Source organism: Arachis ipaensis, chromosome B7 (assembly GCF_059453495.1).
Source record: "Arachis ipaensis isolate K30076 ecotype BB chromosome B7, ASM5945349v1, whole genome shotgun sequence".
NCBI classification, from domain to species: domain Eukaryota; kingdom Viridiplantae; phylum Streptophyta; class Magnoliopsida; order Fabales; family Fabaceae; genus Arachis; species Arachis ipaensis.
In genome coordinates this window covers 62,764,820-62,787,674 of record NC_142442.1, presented here as the reverse complement: position 1 = coordinate 62,787,674, position 22,855 = coordinate 62,764,820, and the positions used below count along the sequence as shown (strand labels likewise).

The window sequence follows — 22,855 nt, the reverse complement described above, 5'->3', positions numbered from 1 at the left end:
TTACCAATTACTTAACCAAAGCCAAAAGGAAGAAAATATCTAAATTAAATTAAAAGCATCCATATAAATAAAGCAAAGCAAAATTAAATCTGAAATACCTCAAATCGCATCAATAAAAGAAATCAAATTTAACATGGATATTCATAAATTAAATTGAGAAAATAAATAAAAAGAATATTGAACCTGTGACTGAAGATGAATTGAACTAAACTAATAGAAATCATAAAATCCTAAATCCTAAGATAGAGGAGAGAAACTATCTCTCTAAAAACTACATCTAAATTATGAAAAGTGAATAAATGAAAAAGCCTCCTTTGAATGGATGGATTCCCCCACTTTATAACCTCTAATCTGTGCTTTCTGTACTTGCATTTGGGCCAAAAAGGGTTTCAAAAATCGCAGGGAGCATTTTCTGCAGTTTCTGGTGCGTGGCGTCTGTCACGCGTCCGCGTGGGTCACGCGGTCGCGTCATCTGGGAGTTTTCCTTATCACGCGTTCGCTTCGGTCATGCGTACGTGTCATCTGTGTTCTGCTCAAGGCGCGCATCCGCGTCAGTCACGCATTTGCGTCACTGCCTTTTCGCGCTAGGCATGCAGCTGCGTCGTCCATGCGTTCGCGTCGCTGCCAGTTTCTTCAAAAACTCTATTTTGTGCTTTCCTTCCATTTTTGTATGTTTCCTTTCCATCCTTTAAATCATTCCTGCGTTAGGAGATCTGAAAATACTCAACACACAAATTACGGCATCGAATGGTAATAAAAGGTAATTAAAATAATTATTTTTAAAGCATAGGAAACATGTTTTTTCACATATATCACATAATAAGGAAGGGAAAGTAAAACCATGCAATTTCACATGAAGAAGTGGGTGAAGGGTTGAATAAATCACTTAAATTGAGCATAAAATATATCATAAAATATGGGTTTATCAACCTCCCCACACTTAAACAATAGCATGTCCTCATGCTAAATCCAAGATAAAGATTAAGGTAAGGTTAAAGTGGTGGAATCTCATGCAATGCAATCTATTCTAAATGCAACTACCTAAATGAATCATGCAATTCTAATTGTTATTCACTTGTATATAAAGCTTACATGTAGTTAAATTAATTCATATCCTCAAGGAATCATATATACATAGCCAAACCTTAGATAATGTTAAAGCACTTTTACAATTGAGATGGGTAAAAATATTTCAAAAACTTGCAAGACAATTAACAATTTAAGCAGAGATATATGGTGATGAGCTATTGAACCCTCACTGGATTTTGTGTTTACTCTCTAGTCACTCAGTGTTTATTGGGTTAATCACTCTATTCTTTTTCTATCCTTATTTTTTATAACTTTGTTCTTCATCTAACCAATCAACAATTATAGAATACAGACATACAAAAATCATGAGGTATTATTCAAGGTTGTAATGGGGCCAAGGCAAAGGTAAGGGTATATGTATAAGGCTAAGTGAGCTAATAAGTGAATCCTTGATTAGTCTAAGATCTCACCTAACATACATACTATATAAATCACAGTTTCTTTACCTATTTGCGCAAATTTTTCCACTTTGTATTGCAAACTCATGTATTAAATTTAATTTTATCCCATGTGCATTGATTCTTTTTATTTTGCATTTGGGGAATTTTTTTTTGTATCCCCATATATATATAAATAAATAAATAAATATATATATATATATATATATATATATATATATATATTTACCATTTTTTCCTTTTTTTTTCAATGCACCTGGTAGTTCAATTGTTTTGACTTCACATGAGCATGCTTCCCAAATTTTTATTTTTGAAACATCTTATTCTTTTTTTTTAAATTCCTACTTTGTTTCTATCATCCCATGTTCCCATAAAGTTTCCCACACTTAAATAATACACAATTTCTATCTTAAGCTAACCAAGGATTCAACTTGGGATTTTTATTTTGTTTTTTCTGCTTAAGGCTAGTAATGTGGTTTGTAGAGCAAGAGGGGATTAAAAAGCTCAAGGGGGCTAACAAGGGTGATGTAAAAGGTAGGCTAATTTGGGATAAGTGAGGAAAAATTCAAATGATGGCCTCAATCACTTTTTTTTGGTATGTATCTATATTCTATTATTGGACATATAGATTAAAACAAAATAAAGAACATCAGAATAAAAAAGAAGGGCAAAACACACAGGAATGCATTTTATGGTCTGAATGCAACCATAAAATTAAGCTCAAGACTCACAGGATGTGTGTTCTCCAGCTCAAAGATCATATATCAGTTATATATGTCATGCAAGTAAAAATTAAGAGTTCCCATTATTCTCAATGTAATTTTTAAGGTGGCCCTTAAAATCTTAGTGTTGTTCCTTGATGAAATGTTGTTAACTAACTAACATGTAATGCTATATATACAACGTGTGTGGATTGTTTTAATTTACTAAAGTCTCTAGTTTACTTCCTTTTTATTTTCAATTAAATCAAACTATTATATGCTAAAAGGGTAAACTATACTAATTAATCCACATATTCGATAACTAATAAGCTTAGAATTGCAAACTAGACTAAATGGCTAAAATATAACTAAAGTGAAAAATGTGGAAATAAAGTAAAAATATAGCAAAAGAACAATGTATAAGTACTGAAAAATAAAAATAAAAATAAAGATAAAAATACAGAAAAATAACAAAATAAGATAAAAGAGTCTGTAGTGGTTCACCAAAAAAAATACGCCTGGGATGGCGACCTCTCCACACTTAAAATAAAGCATTGTCCTCGATGCTCACTCAAGCTGGGTGTGAAGGAGTGTCATCACTGGAAGGATGGGCTGCCGGAGTGTCTGAGGTGGCCGGAGGATCTGCAGACTGGATAAGGGTAGGAGGATCTGTCTACTGCAGTGGAGGTGCTGACTAGAGAGGGATCTCTGGGTCGGCAGCCTGAATCTGATGTGGCTCCTCCTGCTGTGGCGCAGCATGCTCCGGTCCTGCCTGCTCAGCCTCTCTCTGTGCATGTGTCTCAGCCTCATGCTCGTCCGCCTCCTCCTCAGATGGCTCTGATGGTGTGTCAGGCTCGGAGGGGATGTCGCCGCCAGATCGGATCATCAACTTGAGGTGCTCATAGCGTCGCTTGTTGCGACGCTCAGATCTCTCATATCGCCACCGGTTGCGGCACTCCATTTGGTCCAGCTGCTGAAATAAGCAGTGCACGAGGTGGTAAACGGGCTCTGAGGCAGGTGGAGGTATAGTGGATGGGGCTGGTGCAGCAGTAGATGAAGAAGGGGCAGCTGAAGGTGTGGCTGTCTCATCAGAAGCGGTGAGGAATGGAGGTTTGTAACCCAAAGCCCGAAACTTCCTGCTGTGAGGGATAATCTTCTTGCAGTCTGCAGCAGGTGGCTTCTCATCAGCCAGCTCCCAAGGTACGTCAGCTCAACGGCCGAGCTGTGTAATCAGATAAGGAAAAGGGAGAGTGCCTCGGACATGGACCCTGGCCATGTAGTACCGGATGAAACGTGGGAGGCACAGGTCCTTACCCTCCATCACACACTAGAGGAGGGTGATCATAGCAGCAGGCAGCTCTGTCTCATGAGTACTCGGCATAACAAAGTTACTCAGGATCTGGTCCCAGAGCTGAGCCTCATCATTCAGATACATCAGCTTGATTCCCTTAGGCATTGTTGTGTTCTTTCCCATGACCCATGGGACAGTAGGGTCAAGGGCTATCTGCTGCTTGACAGCATCCCAGTCAAATCGCATAAAGCGCATGTCCTCTTCAGCCTTTTGGTAACCGTCAGGCTGATCTGATTTAGGCTGAAGCTGCAGAATATCCTCAATGGCTTCCTCAGTTACCAATATCTGTTTCCCTCTGAGGTGCACTGCATCCAGGGTAGTCTTGAAATAGTTGCAGTAAAACTCTCTTACCCAGGAAGCATTGACCTCTGTCAAGTTTCTCTCCAAGAAGAACCAGCCTCTCTGTTTTATCTGATTGGAGGTGTACTGCTGTAGTTCTTCTGGAATTTTCAGAGTTCTCTCCAGGTACAGGTTCCTGGAGGTGGCAAACACTGGATACTTCAGCTCACAGTATCTGTTTGCAAATTTGACCGGATCATTGACAGGGAGGAGCTGGTTAGCCTTCTCCTGCAGGGTAAAGTGCTTTTCCCGCCAGGAGTCATCATGCATAATATCCATGATAGACATAGAGGATTCAACTCTTTTCCTTTTACCAGTGGTTGCCTTGCCTTTTCCTTTTCGTTGAGGGTCAGACATCCTGAAAAGCAGAAATTCCAGGATATAAACAAAGCAGGAAAACAAGTAGGCAAAGAGAATAATAACAATATAAGCACATAGTGGTAAAAGAGCAGTAGAATTATGAGATGAGTTAAGTATATGTGCATTATGGATTGTATTTGAGTTAGGAATTTGAGATGAAAAATCACAATCCAAAATGTGATATAAATAGAATTCATGTTAATTAGGAAAAACCATAATCATGCCTTGAGTTAGAAAGTTAAAGTAAATAGTTAAAAACCAAAAAGAGAAGTTTGAAAGTTAGATTGGTTAGGATTGAGAAAGTGGTTAGAAAGTGGAAATCATTGAGTTAGTAAAAAGAAAGTCAGAGTAAGTGGCATGATGATCGGTTTCTAAGTAACAAGAATTTCACAATTGTAAGCAACAGTCAACTCATATTCAAGCAAGGATATCAGGTTATTGATGATGAATCATATGGATATAGAAATAGCAAAAATTCAAATCGATTAATCAAAAGTGTAATTTATGAACCGGGAAATTGAAAGGAAAGAGAATGCTGGCCCGTGCTTTCATGAATTGGTTTAGTTGTAGCTAAGTAGGGCAAATTTGAAAATTGCCAAAACCAATTCCTGAATGTAAAAATGAAACAATTTGCAGAAAATTGGGCAGCATTTCGGCTAAAATTAGATGTTCCCGGGTAATAAACAGCAAGCAAAACAGTTCATATAAGGTAAAATAATGCTGCAAATACACATAAGTAATATGAACATGAAAGAGCAGTGTAACAGCAGCATAAAACAGTGAAGAACAGCATATGAACAGTATTAACATCACAGCCAGACCAAAATTGCAGAATAGGTAAAACAAGCAACAAGTACGGCATAATTAACAGGCCTAAATCCACTAACCACATCCTAGCTACCTAACCACCTAGAATCCACTACAAACATGCATCTCTAACTAGCCTAATTTTGAACATAAACCGAAAAATATGCAACTAACTACGAATGAAAGAAAAGTGGCATTCGGTGGAACCTGGTATGCGTATGAACTAAGGTAGGGATCAGAGAGATGGCGGTTGTGAAGTGGTGGTGCTGGGAGGGGGCACGGTGACGCTGGGGGGCAGTGGCGGCGCTATGGCGGAGCAGGGGGGTTGGAGGCTGGGGTTTGAGTTGGGTGAGGGGGAGAGGAAAAGAGGGGTGGCACTGGCTGCGGGGTGGTCGGGGCTGGCCGCGGTGGGGGGGCAGTGGCGGAGGAGGGCGGTCGGTGGGTGAGTGGGAAGGTTGGGAGTGGTGGAGGGAGAAAAGAAAGAAGAGAAGGAGAGAGGGGGTGGTTTTCGGCGATGGGGTGTGGTGGTTGGGGTGGTGCGATGGTCGGCGGTGGTGGCTGGAAGTGTTGGTGGTTAGGTGATGGAGGAGGGAGGGTTGCAAAGAAGAGAGGAAGAAGAAGGGGGTATGGGGGGCGCGACGGGTAGGGTTTCGCGTGATAGGGGGTTAGTGATTTTGAATCCACGCGAACGCGTAGAGCACGCGATCGCGTGACCAGGGTTAAATAGGGTTAACGCGGTCACGTGGTTAACGTGATCGCATGGAATGGGTAAAAGATGGATGACGCGGACGCGTGAGGCACACGACCGCGTCGCTGTAAATTGTGCTAAACGCACAATTTCAGCGTCGTTTCAGCGCAACTCTCTATCTTCATTTAGGGTGTTATGCTATCCACGCGACGCGGACGCGTCGCTCATGCTTTCGCGTGGGATGGGTGATTTGCAAGTGACGCGTTCGCATCTGGGACGCGAACGCGTGGCCTATTTTGTGCTAAACGCACACCAGCCGCACGCTTCCAGCCCAGATTATTGGGAGTTGGATTTTTACACCGATTTCCAGATCACGCGTTCGCGTGAGTGACACAGACGCATGGTAGGATTTTTTTATGCAATTATGCAGTATGCGATGCTTATGAATAATATTCAGGTTCAATGAAAATAATATAAAAACAAACAACACGAAATAAAATTGAAAAAGAAACGACCATACCATGGTGGGTTGTCTCCCACCTAGCACTTTTAGTTAAAGGCCTTAAGTTGGACATTGGATGAGCTTCCTGTTATGGTGGCTTATGCTTAAATTCATCCAGAAATCTCCACCAATGTTTGGAATGCCAACAGCCTCCGGGGTCCCAAACTATGCATGTAAAGCTTTTGAGCAGCTTCAAACAGGTTCTCAGGCTCCCGGGGTGACGAATGTTAGAATAGATTCCAGGATCCCAAACTTTGCTTTTAAATCCGCCTTTGTCTTGATTTATATTCTTCGATCCGGACAGTTTAGAAATTGTATTCTCACCAAGATGACCAAATGGCTTCCGAGACCCATCCAATTGAACTTAGTACCAATCCGTGCACTTCGAATTGAAGCGTGGAACCTTATTGAACCTTGTACACCAGCTCTGAGCACGAGTCATTTCCCTCTTACTCTTAAAGCCGCAGAGAGCTCTAAGGTGGCCATCTGTTTCAAGCAAACCATATTCAAGTGGAAAAGTAAAGATAAAGGTTAAGGATTGTACCCACTTGAAGCTTGTATTAGGTGGTAATGGCCTTGGGACAGGTGTTTCCAGTGGTTCTGTAAGTTCTACTCCCTTGTGTTCTTCTGTGAATTCCTTTTGCAAAAATCTTCAACTGAAACTGCGTCCTGATCAAAGTCTTCTATGTCTTCCTCGTCACTCAAGTCATACGTTGGAGGTTGAGAGAAATCTACCTCGACATCATCTTTGTATTCACTTGGATAAGGTTCTTCAGGCTCAAGGAATTTAGTTGCGGATGTGAGTTCGTGATTAGGAGAGCTTGATTCATGATCGTCACTGCCTATGGAATCAACTTCTTGGTCTGTTCCGTCCAATTTTTCACAAGGTATATACTTTGGAGGTTGTGCACTGTCCTCTTTGGCATCAATTTCGAGCTTCTGAACAGAATCCTTTACAGCTCTCGATTCCCATGGAGGTTCAACATCTCCTAAATCTTCAACCACTTCTTCCTCTACAGCTATCATGGCTTCCTCCACTTGTTCCAATACAAAGCCATGCTCCTCATTGTCCACCAGAGTTTCTAGTGTTTCCTTCATGCTACGCTCTTCTTTTGATTCTCCACATGCAGCCATGGGAGTATTTTGAGCGCTCAGATGTCGGGAAGCTATTATATTTACTACCTCAGTTAAGGCAGTAGTGAGTTCCAATACGCCCCTTTGCATCATCGCTTACCCTTGAAGAAGAACACGAAGTTTGTCATTCATTGGAGTTTGGAGTGGGTATGAGGGTTCATTGGTTGGGGAAGAGGGTTCAAAATAAGAATGTGGTGGTTCTTGGGAGTAATTGGATTGGAATTGTGGTGGTGAGGGTCACACGGTGGTGAATGATGAAAAGAAGCTTGTGAGTGTGGTGGTTCAAAGCCACGTTGAGAGGATGGTCTATAAGCACAGGGTGGGGCTTGTTGGTAATTACAAGGGGGTCCACCATGTCTATCAGCTTGGTATGCATTGTAGAGTGGTCCTTGCCCACGATATATTGGAGGGTGTTGTTGCCTAAATGATTGATCAGGGCCTCTTGGCTCCATCCATCTTTGATTGCTTAGACCTTGATGCATATTCCTATTGTAGCTTCCACTCCTTTCAACAAATTTAGAACCAAACTCAAAGCTAGAGGGGTGAGAATTCATAGTAGCTAATAGAAATAAAAGGAAAAAAAACAAAAACAAATAAACAAATAAAAGAAAAATATTTACATAACCAATAATAAGGCACACGTTTGCGATTCTCCGGCAACGGCGCCATTTTGACGATTGGGTTTTTCTATCGGTAAAGAAATATAAAAATATAATCGCGTTGTAAGTATATCTTCTAAACCAACAGAAAATCCTTTCGTACAAATGTTTTGGTTGTCACAAGTAACAAACCCCTTTAAAATTGATAACCGAAGTATTTAAACCTCGGGTCGTCTTCTCAAGGAACTGCAGGGAGGTGTTCTTATTATTGGTTATGAGTTTTGTAAATTGGGGGTTTTGAAAGTAAGGAATAAGTAATTTGAATGACAAGTAAAATAAATAAATAACTGTAAAATAAACTCTTGGCAAGGTATGAGAATTTAGAAATCCTATCCTAGTTATCCTTATCGATGGTGATGAGAATTGAGCTTTAGTCCCACTTAGTTAACCTTTACTAAAGCAAAGGAAGGTCAAGTGGACTAATTAGTTTGAACCTCAAGTTCTAGTCAATCCCTGTGGGAAAACTAGATTTAGAGCGATTTAGATCAATTAGTAATCTGCCAATTTCAATCACTGCTGAGTTTGACAACTCAAGTGTTACCAATTACTTAACCAAAGCCAAAAGGAAGAAAATATCTAAATTAAATTAAAAGCATCCATATAAATAAAGCAAAGCAAAATTAAATCTGAAATACCTCAAATCGCATTAATAAAAGAAATCAAATTTAACATGGATATTCATAAATTAAATTGAGAAAATAAATAAAAAGAACATTGAACCTGTGACTGAAGATGAATTGAACTAAACTAATACAAATCCTAAAATCCTAAATCCTAAGAGAGAGGAGAGAACCTCTCTCTCTAAAAACTACATCTAAATTATGAAAAGTGAATAAATGAAAAAGCCTCCTTTGAATGGATGCATTCCCCCACCTTATAACCTCTAATCTGAGCTTTTTGTACTTGGATCTGGGCTAAAAAGGGTTTCAGAAATCGCAGGGAGCGTTTTCTACAGTTTCTGGTGCGTGGCGTCTGTCACGCGTCCGTGTGGGTCACGCGGTCGCGTCATCTGGGAGTTTTCCTTATCACGTGTTCGCTTCGGTCACGCGTACGCGTCATCTGTGTTCTGCTCAAGGCGCGCGTCTGCGTCAGTCACGCGTTCGCGTCACTGCCTTTTCGCGCTAGGCATGCGGCTGCGTCGTCCATGCGTTCGCATCGCTGCCAGTTTCTTCAAAAACTCCATTTTGTGCTTTCCTTCCATTTTTGTATGTTTCCTTTCCATCCTTTAAATCATTCCTGCCTTAGGAGATCTGAAAATACTCAACACATAAATCACGGCATCGAATGGTAATAAAAGGTAATTAAAATAATTATTTTTAAAGCATAGGAAACATATTTTTTCACATATATCACATAATAAGGAAGGGAAAGTAAAACCATGCAATTTCACATGAATAAGTGGGTGAAAGGTTGAATAAATCACTTAAATTGAGCACAAAATATATCATAAAATATGGGTTTATCATAGGTTGCTCGCAATTTGTACGTGTCCCATAGCGTTCCGGATGTGTCTTGGTAAATTGAGAGGCTGGTCTGTAAGGATACATCAGAGTAGAACAGTCATATCTGTAGTAAAGGAGGACTCGTGAGTGCTCAAAAAAACGTAATGGGACATAATCTGTGCCCATACTCGAGCCTCCAAGGTGAGTGTTGAAGCCAATATGCCCTTAGGTCAGGATCAATGGTATCCATAGGTCCATCTGCTGCCAGGTTGTGCTATAACTCTAAGAACGGCGTCCTAGTCAAATTTGTATGTCTGGCGCTTGAAAGAGGCTTCTTGGTATGTGTCTAATCCATCTAGAGCAGGGGGAAGATCTAAAGCTTGCTGAATGGCCACTTCAGTTATGGGGACTTGCTTCTGACGGACATAGACAGACTACATGGCTGGCATGTGGAAATTGGAGTAGAATTCAACTACCCATGAAAGGTTAACCTGTCGTGGCTGTCTCCGTAGGAATCCCCATTGTCTTCGCTCAATGCAGGGTTCAACAAAATCAACAATGTGGGTCGGGAGGGTGAGAAGGTGCTCATTGTTATAGTTCCGCTCAGCTAGGATGGGGAACATCTGCTCACAGTAGCGGTTAGTGAACCGCGCAGTGTCCTTTGCTGGAAAGGCTTTCTCTTTTTCATCGACCTTGATGATCCTCTTGACTTGCTTTGTTAAGGGTTTTACTACTGTTGAAGATAGTTCCGCAGCTAATGCTCTTTTTGTTCCTTTCCTTGCCGATGGTTTGGGAGTAGCTTTCTCTTTACCCTTCTTGGTGGCCATCCTGAAAAGGGAAAAAGTATGTAACATTTGAAGCTAAGGGTTAGAGCAAGGAAGAGGATGGTACAAGTGATAATCAATGCACGGTAAAGAAGGATGTCATTAACACATGGTCGCGACTACATGTGATAAGTTCATCAATGGAAATATAGCAAGTGCATGTTATGGCAAGTAGATGCAAGATGTTTATTGGCATGCTGGCAAAGGCATGAGTAGCATAGATCAAGCATTAATTGCCCAATTTGATTATCAAGTGTTTTAAACTACCAATCTATTTTTATTTATAATTATATTTAATCAATAATATATAAAAAGGGGTTTTGTGAAAAACAGGCGGTAGAGTAGTAGGATAGAATAATTTAAAGAGAATGCACAACACCATACGGGCTTTTTCACAAACACTTAGCATGCATAGTAAATATGTTGTTGAAAGTATTAAATTTGAACATGCAAAAACCCAAGAAATAATTATTGATAATTGTCAAACAATTCCTTAATAATCCACAAGCAATTAGAAGAAAATAATCACCCAATTAAATCTCTTACACCAATTAAAATAAGGCAAAAAGAAAAAGAAAGAAAAAGGAAACATAGATAATGAAAGTAAAAGAGAAAAAAAAAAGAAGAAAACATAAATAAAAATAATAATTGAAAAAGTAAAAAGGGAAGAAGAAAAGAAAAGAACCTTGATGATGGATGTGAAAAAGAAGGAGGGAGAAAGTAAAAAGTGAGAAGGAATAAAGAAGAAATAAGGAAGAAGAAATAAATAAAAAGGGAGAAGAAAAATTAGGATTGGGGAAGAAAAGATAAGGATTCTGGTACTAATCTGGATAAACTGTGCGGCGCAGGCGACGCGGACGTGTGGGGCACGCGGACGCGCGTTTTGCGCTATTTTCAAGTGACGCGAACGCGTGTCCTGAATTGTGCTATTGGCGCGAGAGCAGCCTCGCGTACGCACAACTCTCTGTTTCATACGCACAATGCCAAAATTTAGGTTGACGCGTGCGCGTGAGGGACGCGCACGCGTGAGTGGCCTGTTTTGGAAAAATGACGCGTGCACGTGGGTGACGCGTACGCGTGATGGGTTTTGTGCTTCCAGTACCATTCCAGCTCCACTCCATCATAACTCTCTGCCATACACCTCTTTACGTCGATTTTGCAGGGTCACGCGTGCGCGTGGGTGACGCGCACGCGTGGGAGGCTGATTTTTCAAGAGACGCGGATGCGTCAGAGACGCGTACGTGTGGGCGTGTTTGTGCCTAAGGCACGCCTTCAACCATGCTCCCGCATAACTATCTGCTTCTTTTCTTAATTGTTCCGAATGCACATATGACACGTACGCGTCAGCGACGCTTGCGCATCGCGTGCATTTTTTTTTTTCATGCAGAATGCAAATGAAAATGCAGACTATATGCAGAGATTATGAGAAGAGTCACTAAGAAAAATAAAGTGGAATAAAATAAAACAAAACTAAGACTGAAACAGAACGATCCTTAAGTTGTACGATCTTCAGGCTTATTCTGCTTCTGCTGGTGGGTCCTCCAAGAGGAAGACTAATTGAGCACGAATACCATCAATAAGGAATTTCACAAGATTTTTTCGCATTGCAAGAATAGTCCTCAACCGACAAATAATCCGCGAATCAAATTTAGAAGGAATTGGTTGTCACAAGTTCAACCCCAATAAAAGTAACCGAAGTATTCAAACCTCAGGCCATCTCACAAGGAATGGGCAAACATGTGCTTCAACATTGGTTAGAAATCCGGGGTTGCAAGTCATGAGCAAGAAATTAAACTAGGAATCCTAACAAGCAAGTAATCTTGAAATGCAAGAAACTAATTGAATTGACTAATGCAAGATGTAATTAATTCCAAACTAATAAAATAACATCCAATGTAATTCTATTCTAAACTAAACAAGTAACTACAACAAAGACAAAGCAATCAAGATTTTTGGGTTTTCAAATAAGAATGATAAAAGCAACTCTTGGCTAGACATGGAAATTGGTGCACGAAATTGTGATTCACACTTTTCACAACTCCGATGCAACTAACCAGCAAGTGCACTGGGTCATCCAAGTAATACCTTACATGAGTAAGGGTCGATCCCACAGAGATTGTCGGCTTGAAGCAAGCTATAGTCATTGACGATCCGGATTTCCTATCGGTAAAGAAATTCACAAATGTATAATCGCGTTGCAAGTATAGCTTCTAAACTAACAGAAAATCCTTTTCGTACAAACGTTTTGTTTGTCACTTAAGCAAACCCAATAAAATTGATAACCGAGTATTTAAACCTCGGGTCGTCTTCTCAAGGAATTGCAGGGAGGTATGACTTATTATTAGCTATGGAAAAGGTAGAATTTTGGGTTTTGAAAGGTTTGAGCACGGAAAATAAATTGCAGGAATTAATAAATTAATATCTAATAAAACTCTTGGCAAGGTATGAAAATTGAAAGTCCTATCCTAGTTATCCTTATCAATGGTGATGAGAATTGAGTTTTAATCCCACTTAGTTACCCTTTACTAAAGTAAAAGAAAGTCAAGTGGACTAATTAGTTAGATCCTCAAGTCCTATTCAATTCCTAAGAAAGGACTAGAGTTAGTGGAATTCAATTCAATTAGCAAAAATAACAGTTATCAATCACGATGAGTTTGACAACTCAAAAGTTACCAATTAATCAACCAAAGCCAAAAGAGAAAAATCTAAATTAAATTAAAAGCATTCATATAAATACAGCAAAGCAAAGTCAAATCTAAAATACCTCAATTTATATTAAATAAAACATCCAAATCTAAATACGAAGAATTCAAAAGCCAAATTGGTAATCATGAGTCAGATACGAATAAAAGCATTAGAGTAAATAAAAATATAAAAGGAATATTAAACCTGAGAAGAAGTTGAAATCCTAAATCCTTTAAGAGGAATCCTAATCCTAAAACCTAAGAGACAGGAGAGAACCTCTCTCTATAAATTACATTTAATCCTAAAATTATGAATGTATATCTCTCCCCTTTGATTCCTCCATTTCCTGGCTTATATTCTATGTTTCTGGATTCAGAATTGGGCCGAAAAAGGGTCCAGAAATCGCTGGGGGCGTTTTCTGCAGATTCTGCATGTGGCGTCTGTCACGGGTCCGCGTAGGTCACGCGGTCGCGTCATCTGGAGTTCTGCTCTTCCACGCGGTCGCATCGGTCACGCGTACGCGTCATTTGGGTTCTGCTCAAGGCACGCGTCCGTGTTAGTCACGCGTTCGCGTCGCTGCCTTTTTGCGCTAGGCATGCGGCTGCATCGTCCATGCGTTCACGTCGCTACCTTTTCTTCTTGACTCCATTTTTGTACTTTCCTTTCATTTTTGTTTGTTTCCTTTTTATCCTCTAAGCCATTCCTGCCTTAGGAGATCTGAAAATACTTAACACACAAATCACGGCATCGAATGGTAATAAAGGGTAATTAAAATTAATATCTTTAAAGCATAGGAAACATGTTTTTCACATATATCACATAATAAGGAAGGGAAAGTAAAACCATGCAATTTACATGAATAAGTGGGTGAAGGATTGAATAAATCACTTAAATTGAGCACAAAATACATCATAAAATATGGGTTTATCAGTCATCTTTGTAGATCTCAGTCAGGCGAATTCAAATAGTTATGAGGTTTTGATAATTAAAATATAAGTAAAACAGAAATTAAGATAAAAATACTTATGTAATTCATTGGTAGGATTTCAGATAAGCGTATGGAGATGCTTGTTGCTTCTGAACCTCTGCTTTCATATTGCCTTCATCCAATCATGCGTACTCCCTTCCATGGCAAGCTGTATGTTGGGGGATCACCGTTGTCAATGGCTACGTCCGTCCACTCAGTGAAAATGGTCCGGCTACGGGTTACGTAGGGCTAATCATCTGTCGGTTCTCACTCATGTTGGAATAGGACCCATTGATCCTTTTGCATCTGTCACTACGCCCAACACTCGTGAGTTTGAAGCTTGTCACAGTCATCCCATCCCAGATCCTACTCGGAATACCACAAACAAGGTTTAGACTTTTCGGATCTCAAGAATGCTGCCAATTGATTCTAGCTTATACCATGAAGACTCTGATCTCATGGAATGGAGGGCTCTGTTGTCAGGAGAGGCAACCATGCGTTGTGAACTAGGAGGCTAAGAGATACACACTCAAGCTATTGTAGATAGAACGGAAGTGATTGTCAGGCACGCATTCATAGGTGAGAATGATGATGAGTGTCACGGATCATCACATTCATCAGGTTGAAGTGCGAGTGAATATCTTAGAATAAGAATAAGCTTGAATTGAATAGAAAAATAATAGTACTTTGCATTAATTCATGAGGAACAGCAGAGCTCCACACCTTAATCTATGGGGTGTAGAAACTCCATCGTTGAAAATACAAAAGTGATGAAGGTCCAGGCATGGCCGAATGGCCAGCCCCCAACACGTGATCAAGAGATAAAAAGTGATACAAAGATAGTCTCAAAAATGATCTAAAGATAGATCAAAATACAATAGTAAAAGGTCCTATTTATAATGAACTAGTAGCCTAGGGTTTATAGAAATAAGTAAATAATGCAGAAATCCACATCCGGGGCCCACTTGGTGTGTGCTTGGGCTGAGCATTGAAGCTTTCATGTGCATAGGCTTTTCTTGGAGTTAAACGCTAGCTCTGGTGCTAGTTTGGGCGTTTAACTCCAGCCTTTATGCCAGTTCTGGCGTTTAACGCCAGAAAAGGGTAGAAAGTTGGCGTTTAAACGCCAGTTTGCATTATCAAAACTCGGGCAAAGTATGGACTATTATATATTGCTGGAAAGCCCAAGATGTCTACTTTCTAACGCAATTGAGAGCGCGCCAATTGGGCTTCTGTAGCTTGAGAAAATCCATTTCGAGTGCAGGAGGGTCAAAATCCAATAGCATCTGCAGTCCTTTTTTAGCCTCTGAATCAGATTTTTGCTCAGGTCCCTCAGTTTCAGCCAGAAAATACCTGAAATCACAGAAAAATACACAAACTCATAGTAAAATCCAAAAATGTGAATTTTGCATAAAAACTAATAAAAATATACTAAAAACTAACTAAAACATACTAAAAACTATGTAAAAATAGTGCCAAAAAGCATATAAATTATCCGCTCATCAGGAATTGAGGTCCCTATCCTTGTCTAATAACCATATCTTGACAATTATGAGGAACCAAACTCATTAAGTGTACTTCTATACTTGAAGTATTTTAAATGGTTTAGTCAACATCAACTCATAAGGTCCAACCTCACTACTAATTGACTTAATAGTAGGCTAGTGTCAATGGTTATCAAATTGACCACTAAGGGTTCCTAAATCATCAAATCTATTAGACCCAATGACTCAAGTTTACCCAATTCCCTTAGCCTAGGCCAAGAGTAAAGAGGACTACTCCATAATCAAAGGAAACATATCATCAAATACATGGTAAGCATTCATAGAGAACATGTTCAAATTGCAATCACATTGAAATTGACAAGTACCCACTAACAATTATCAATATACAATCACTCAAACAACACAATTAATCATGAAAATCATCAATGCAACAATAACAAATCAAGATCCACAAGATTCATGAAATGGGTATAAAATAACAAATAACAAGGAAACATAAAACTAACAAAAGATCTAAACACAAGTATACTAGAGAATTCAAATTAAACAATTAAAACTAGTAATTAACAAGATCCAATCCAGATTCAACAAGGGAAGATCAAATTAAAGCTAGATCTAGAGAGGAACAAGGGGTTCTCTCTCTAGAAGAACAAGAACCAAAACTAACTAAAAATTGTGTCTAAGTGTAAAATGAATGATCCCCCCTTTTCCCCTAGCATCCTTGGGTCTTTTCCATGCAGAATCAGCTTGAATTTGGGCCTGACGAGCCTCAGAAATCACCAGGCACGATTTCCTTCAATGAAGTCACGTGCAGCTTGCCGCGCGTGCGCGCCATGCGTGCGTGCACGCCGATTGCTTTTGTGATCCACGCGTGCTCGCCATGTGTGCATGCGCGTCGGTGGGATTTCTCTGATCTGCGCGGATGCGCTAATTTACGCGTGCCGCTTCCAGCTATCCACATCCACGCGTGCGCGTGAAGTGCGCGTGTGTGCCCATACTGAAGTTCCCAAAATCCAAATCTTCATGTTCCTTCCTTTTGTGCATGCTTTGTTTCTCTCTTCTAGGCTATTATTGTCCTATAAATCCTGAAATCACTCAACAAATATATCACGGCATCGAATGGCAATAAAAGAGGATCAAAATATAGCAATTCTAAGGCAAAATAAGCATGTTTTTCATCATGAAGCAAAATTAGGAAGAGAACACAAAACCATGCATTTCTTGTGGATAAGTGTGAAAAATATTGACAAAAACCTCCAAATTCTACACAATATAAACCACAAAATTTGGGTTTATCAAATCCCTCTAGTTCTAAGTGATCCTTCATCTTCTCACCATGATAAAGCTTTTGGCGATGTCCATTGACCTTGATGAATTTGGAGCTAGAAGGATGACGCAGGTGAAAAACTCTGTATGGCTCTGCCTTTTCTACTCCGTAGGGACCCTCCTATCTTGATCTCAGTTTGCCTGGCATAAGCCTCAGCCTAGAGTTGTAAAGAAAAACTAACTCTCCTGGTCTGAACTCTCTCCTTTTTATGTGCTTGTCATCGACATCCTTCATCTTCTCTTTGTATCTCCTGGAGTTATCATATGCTTCTAGGCGAAGGTTCTCTAATTCTGCTAGTTGTAGCTTCCTTTCAGCACCAGCTTCCTCAAAATTCATGTTGCATTCCCTTACAGCCCAGAAAGCCTTGTGTTCCACCTCTACTGGAAGGTGGCAAGCCTTTCCGTACACTAAGCGGAAGGGGCTCATCCCAAGGGGTGTCTTGTATGCTGTTCTATAGGCCCAAAGCGCATCTTGTACCCTGGCACTCCAGTCTTTCCTATGAGGCTTTACTATCTTCTCCAGAATGCGTTTTATTTCTCTATTAGATACTTCTGCTTGCCCATTAGTCTGGGGATGATAAGCTGTTTCTACTTTGTGAACTATCCCATGCTTCTTCAGTAATGTTGTTAGTCTCCTGTTACAAAAGTGAGTGCCTTGATCACTCACGATTGCTCGTGGTGATCCAAAGCGACAGATAATATGGTTTCTAACAAAGGAAACAACAGTGTTAGCATCATCAGTACGGATAGGAATTGCTTCCACCCATTTAGAGACATAATCTATAGCTAACAGTATATAAAGGTAACCACTAGAGTTTGGAAATGGACCCATGAAGTCAATGCCCCAAACATCAAAAATTTCACAAAAAAGCATAATCTGTTGAGGCATCTCATCCCTCTTGGATATATTACCAAACCTTTGGAATGGAAAATAAGATTTACAAAAAGCATCAGCATCTTTAAAAAGAGTAGGCCACCAGAATCCACAGACTAAGATTTTTCTAGCTGTTCTTTGAGGGCCAAAATGTCCTCCACTCTTAGATGAGTGGCAGGCCTCTAAAATGGACTGGAATTCTGATTGGGGCACACAGCTTCTAATTACCTGGTCAGCACCACACCTCCATAAATATGGATCATCCCATATATAATATTTAGACTCGCTTTTCAACTTGTCCCTTTGATGCTTAGTAAAATTGGGAGGGAAAGTATGGCTAACTAGATAATTAGCTACAGGTGCATACCAAGGAACTACTTCAGATACTGCATGCAAGCTATCAAATGGAAAAGCATCATTTATAAGAGTGGAGTCATCCTTAATGTGCTCAAGGTGACTCAAGTGGTCTGCCACTAAAGTCTGGTTACCACTCCTATCCTTAATTTCTAAGTCAAATTCTTGCAGCAACAGTATCCAACGTATCAACCTTGGTTTGGACTCTTTTTTAGCTAATAAATACTTTAGAGCTGCATGGTCTGAGTACACTACCACCTTAGTACCAAGAAAATAGGCTTGGAATTTATCCAGAGCAGAAATAATAGCCAAAAGCTCTTTTTCAGTAGTAGTGTAATTAGACTGAACAGCATCTAAGGTCTTAGACGCATAACCAATTACGAAAGGATCCTTACCTTCTTGCTGAGCCAGCGCCGCTCCTACCACATGGTTGGAGGCATCACACATAATCTCAAAAGGCTGACTCCAGTCTGGTCCTCTCACAATTGGAGCTTGAGTCAGGGCAATCTTCAGCTTATCAAATGCTTGCATGCAATCCTCACTGAACACGAACTCAACATCTTTCTGCAGTAGTCTGGATAAAGGCAATGCTACCTTACTGAAGTCCTTAATAAATCTCCTGTAAAAACCTGCATGGCCAAGGAACGAACGGACTTCCCTCATGGAGGAGGAGTAAGGTAAACTAGAAATGGCATCTACCTTTGCTGGATCTACAGAAATACCAGTATTAGACACAACATGTCCTAGAACAATCCCTTGTTTTACCATAAAATGACACTTTTCAAAATTCAGTACAAGGTTTGAACTAACACACCTGTCTAATGCTCTAGCTAAACTATCCAAGCAAAGGTTAAAGGAATCATCATATACGCTAAAATCATCCACGAAAACTTCCATACAGTTCTCAATAAGATCTGAAAAGATACTCATCATGCATCTTTAGAAAGTAGCCGGTGCATTACATAAGCCAAAAGGCATCCTTTTGTATCCATACGTTTCAAAGGGACATGTAAAAGTAGTCTTCTCCTGATCTTCAGGAGCTATATGAATTTGAAAATAGCCTGTATAACCATCTAAAAAGCAGTAATGGGATTTACCTGACAGGCGATCAAGCATCTGATCAATAAATGGCAAGGGGGAATGATCCTTGCGAGTAGCTTGGTTGAGACGCCTATAGTCAATGAACTCTCCATGAATTCTGCACTCTAGTTGTCAGGAGCTCTCCATGCTCATTTTTTACTGTTGTGACTCCAGACTTCTTGGGCACCACTTGTACTGGACTAACCCATTCACTGTCTGAGATGGGGTAAATGATATCTGCTTCAAGTAGCCTGGTCACTTCTTTCTTGACAACTTCTAAGACGGTGGGATTCAATCTTCTTTGGGGTTGACGGATAGGCTTTGCTCCCTCTTCTAAGAATATTCTGTGCTCACAAACTTGAGGACTGATGCCTACTATATCCGCCAAGCTCCACCCAATTGCTTTCTTGTGTCTTCTCAACACACTAAGCAGCTGCTCCTTTTGTTGGGAAGTGAGTTCCCTTGCAATGATAATTGGGAACTTCTGATTATCCTCAAGGTAAGCATACTTGAGGTGGGGAGGAAGTGGCTTTAATTCCAATGTCTGCTCATGGCTAGGCTCTGGATTATCTGGAACTAGTGATAATGGCAATGTGTCTTCATTATGTTCAGAGGGTGTCCCCACACTTGGACCTTGCTCCATGTGCTTCTCTTATACTTCTTCTTGGTGAACTTCAGCTACAGTTTCATCAATGATGTCACACTGGAAGATAGAACGATCTTCCGAAGGGTGCTTCATAGCTTCATTTAAACTGAAACTCACTGCTCTGCCATCTATCTCAAAGGAGTAAGTTCCTGAGAATGCATCCAGCTTGAACTTCGAAGTCTTCAGGAATGGTCTTCCAAGCAGGATTGATGATGGTCTTCCTGAGTCATTAGGGGGCATTTCCAAGATATAGAAGTCAATGGAAAATCTGAGCCCCTTAATGCTCACTAATACATCTTCAGCAATTCCAACCACTGTAATAATGCTTTTATCTGCTAACACAAAACGAGCTGCCGACTTTTCATGTTTGTTGTTTGAGTCTTGTGTCAAATTTTAAGTTTGGTGTCAATTGCATCTTTTTAATCTTTCTTTAAATTTTCGAAAAATTCATGCATATGTTCTTCATGATCTTCAAGTTGTTCTTGATGATTGTCTTTGTTTGATCTTCTGTTCTTCTTGTTTTGTGTCTTTTCTTGTTTTTCATATGCATTCTTAATTTATTAGTGTCTAAACATTAAAAACTTTTAACTCTGGTGTCTTGCATGTTTTTCTTTTCTTAAAAAAAATTCAAAAATATGTTCTTGATGTTCATCGTGATCTTCAAAGTGTTCTTGGTGTTCATCTTGACATTCAAAATGTTCTTGCATGCATTAGTTGTTTTGATTTTAATTTCTTATGTCTTGTGTCTGTTTGATGTTTTTCTCTTTCCTCATTAATTTTAAAAATAAAAAAATATATCTTTCCCTTTATTTTGCTCATAATTTTCAAAATTTTGAATTGATTTGGTCAAAAATTTTTTAAATTCAGTTATTTCTTGTTAGTCAAGTCAAAATTTCAAATTAAAAAATTCTATCTTTTTCAATTCTTTTTCAAAAATCAAATCTTTTTCAATTTTTTTATTATTTTCGAAAATTTTCAAAATCTTTTTCTTAATTTTGTTTCATATTTTCGAAATTAATACTGACATCTAATATTTTGAGTCAAAAATTTCAAGTGGTTACTTGCCTATTAAGAAAGGATCAATCTTTGAATTCTAGAATCATATCTTTTGGTTTCTTGTTAGTCAAGTAATCAACTTTAATTTTCAAAATCAAATCTTTTTAATTTCCTCTTCAAATCTTTTTCAAAATAAGGTTTCAATCATATTCTTTTCAAAATCAATTTCAAAATCTTTTCTAACTTCTTATCTTTTCAAAATTGATTTTCAAATCTTTTTCAATTAACTACTTGACTTTTTGTTTGATTTTAAAAGTTTACTATCTCAATCATATCTGTTTCAAAACTACCTAACTACTTTTCTCTCTCAAATTTTCGAAAATCACTAACCACCTTTTCAAAAATCTTTTTTATTAATTAATTTATTTAGTTTTCAAATTTTATTTTATTTCTTCCCTTAATTTTCGAATACTAACTAATAATTAAAATAAAAACTAAAATATTTTTCTTTTATTTTAAGTTAAAAATCGAATTTTCTCTCTCTCTCTCTCATCTCTTTCTATTTCTTTAATCACTAACACTTCTCTTCTTCTCAAAATTCGAACCTTCTCTCCCTCTCTGTGTTCGAATTTTTCTCTTCTCATTCTTCTACTCTTCTCTTCTTCTACTCACATAAAAGAATCTCTATACTGTGACATAGAGGACTCATATTCCTTTCTGTTCTCTTCTTTTTCATATGAGCAGGAGCAAGGATAAGAACATTCTTGTTGAAGCTGATCCGGAACCTGAAAGGACTCTAAAGGGGAAGCTAAGAGAAGCTAAAGCACAACACTCTGGAAAGGACCTAACAGAATTTTTCGAAAAAGAAGAAGAGATGGCCGAACCCAATAACAATGGTGGAGATGCAAGGAAGATGCTTGGTGACTTTATTGCACCCTCTTCTGACTTCTGTGGAAGGAGCATCTCAATTCCTGCAATTGGAGCAAATAACATTGAGCTTAAGCCTCAATTAGTTTCTCTGATGCAGCAGAATTGCAAGTTTCATGGACTTCCATTGGAAGATCCTCATCAGTTCTTAGCTGAATTCTTGCAAATCTGTGACACTGTTAAGACCAATGGGGTTAATCCTGAGGTCTACAGACTTATGATTTTCCCCTTTGCTGTAAGAGACAGAGCTAGGACATGGTTGGACTCACAACCTGAAGATAGCCTGAACTCTTGGAAAAAGCTGGTCAATGCTTTCTTGGCCAAATTCTTTCCACCTCAAAAGTTGAGTAAGCTTAGAGTGGAAGTCCAAACCTTCAGACAGAAGGAAGGTGAATCCTTCTATGAAGCTTGGGAAAGATACAAGCAATTGATCAGAAGCTGTCCTTCTGACATGTTTACAGAATGGAGCATCATATGTATATTCTATGATGGTCTGTCTGAATTGTCCAAGATGTCATTGGACCACTCTGCTAGAGGATCTCTTCATCTGAAGAAGACGCCTGCAGAAGCCCAGGAACTCATTGAAATGGTTGCAAATAACCAGTTCATGTACACCTCTGAAAGGAACCATGTGAATAATGGGACAACTCAGAAGAAAGGAGTTCTTGAGATTGATACTCTGAATGCCATATTAGCTCAGAACAAAATATTGACTCAGCAAGTCAATATGATTTCTCAAAGTCTGTCTGGAATGCAAGCTGCAACAGGCAGTACTAAGGAAGCTTCCTCTGAAGAAGAAGCCTATGACCCTGTGAATCCTGGAATGGAAGAGGTGAATTACATGGGAGAATCCTATAAAAACACCTACAATCCTTCATGGAAGAATCATCCTAATCTCTCATAGAAGGATCAACAGAAGCCTAATCAAGGCTTCAATAATAATAATGGTCGGAGAGCACGGTTTGGCAATAACAAACCTTTTCCATCATCTTCTCAGCAACAGACTGAGAATTCTAAGCAGAGCCACTCTGACTTAGCAACTGTAGTCTCTGATCTATCTAAGACCACTCTCAGTTTTATGACTGAAGCAAGGTCCTCCATTAGAAATCTGGAGGCACAAGTGGGTCAGCTGAGTAAGAAAGTTATTGAACTCTCTCCTAGTACTCTCCAAAGCAATACAGAAGAGAATCCAAAAAGAGAGTGC

General features: G+C 39.3%; 1 non-coding gene and 1 pseudogene across 1 annotated transcript; both read right to left on the bottom strand.

The window, feature by feature from the left end:
- Nucleotides 1–2,537: 2,537 nt before the first annotated feature.
- LOC148552803 (uncharacterized) lies at nt 2,538–4,235 on the bottom strand (annotated as a pseudogene).
- A 17,765-nt stretch (nt 4,236–22,000) lies between these two features.
- On the bottom strand, nt 22,001–22,104 carry LOC148552802 (small nucleolar RNA R71). Its single transcript, XR_015893326.1, has one exon. It is a non-coding gene; the product is annotated as a small nucleolar RNA R71 (small nucleolar RNA).
- Between the last annotated feature and the right edge of the window lie 751 nt (nt 22,105–22,855).